This window comes from Hakea prostrata, chromosome 10 (genome assembly GCF_041222555.1).
Source record: "Hakea prostrata isolate BN-2017 chromosome 10, UWA_Hpros_2, whole genome shotgun sequence".
In the NCBI taxonomy this organism is placed as follows: Eukaryota; Viridiplantae; Streptophyta; class Magnoliopsida; order Proteales; family Proteaceae; genus Hakea; species Hakea prostrata.
The window spans coordinates 51,290,152-51,291,343 of record NC_142609.1 but is presented as its reverse complement, the minus strand read 5'-3'; the positions used below and the strand labels follow the sequence as shown (position 1 = coordinate 51,291,343).

Sequence of the window (1,192 nt, the reverse complement as noted above, 5' to 3'; positions counted from 1 at the left end):
GTGACAAGGTTCCCCGTGTTGCTTACCTAGTCAAACGGAAAGACATTGCCCCTTCGTTCTCATACCGTCTCTTGCCTCGCCCTAGTGGTGGTGGCGAGGTGGCCTCGAACGCGACGCACGTGCCACCGTTCCACCGTGCCCCATCGGGCGGTGGTCTTGGTGCACCCGTGCCGTGTGTCCTCCGGGGATGCGGGAGATTCAGTGGGCAAGTGGACACCGGTCCTCTTGTAACCTACGATCGCGATCCGTCGCACGTCCAAAGACAGCATCGCCGCGCCCGTCTTGTCCAAAGCACCATCCAACTTCGTTGTGGTGTTCTTCATGCGGTGCCGGCGCCGATAAGGAATGCTACCTGGTTGATCCCCGCCAGTAGTCATATGCTTGTCTCAAAGATTAAGCCATGCATGTGTAAGTATGAACTAATTCAGACCGTGAAACCGCGAATGGCTCATTAAATCGCTATAGTTTGTTTGATGGTATCTCGATACTCGGATAACCGTAGTAATTCTAGAGCTAATACGTGCACCAAACCCCCGACACGGAAGGGATGCATTTATTAGATAAAAGGTCAACGCGCGGCTCGCCCGTTGCTCGATGATTCATGATAACTCGACGGATCGCACAGCCTTTGTGCCGGCGACGCATCATTCAAATTTCTGCCCTATCAACTTTCGATGGTAGGATAGTGGCCTACTATGGTGGTGACGGGTGACGGAGAATTAGGGTTCGATTCCGGAGAGGGAGCCCGAGAAACGGCTACCACATCCAAGGAAGGCAAGCAGCGCGCAAATTACCCAATCCCGACACCGGGGAGGTAGTGACAATAAATAACAATACCGGGCTCTTCGAGTCCGGTAATTGGAATGAGTACAATCCAAATCCCTTAACGAGGATCCATTGAGGGCAAGTCCGGTGCCAAAGCAGTCGCGGTAATTCCAGCTCCAATAGCGTATATTTAAGTTGTACAGTTGCGTAAAAGCTCGTAGTTGGACTTTGGGATGGGTCGATCGGTCCGCCTTTCGGTGTGTACCGGTCGGCCGTCCGTCCCTTCGTCGGCGATGCGCCCCCTGGCCTTAATTGGCCGGGTCGTGCCTCCGGCGCTGTTACTTTGAAGAAATTAGAGTGCTCAAAGCAAGCCTACGCTCGTATACATTAGCATGGGATAACATTATAGGATTTCGGTCCTATTGCG

The 1,192-nt window shown here is 53.1% G+C and overlaps 1 pseudogene; it reads left to right on the top strand.

Annotated features, from left to right (window-relative positions):
- Nucleotides 1–349: 349 nt before the first annotated feature.
- The window catches only part of LOC149003836 (18S ribosomal RNA), a 1,816-nt pseudogene continuing 973 nt past the window's right edge, over nucleotides 350–1,192 (top strand).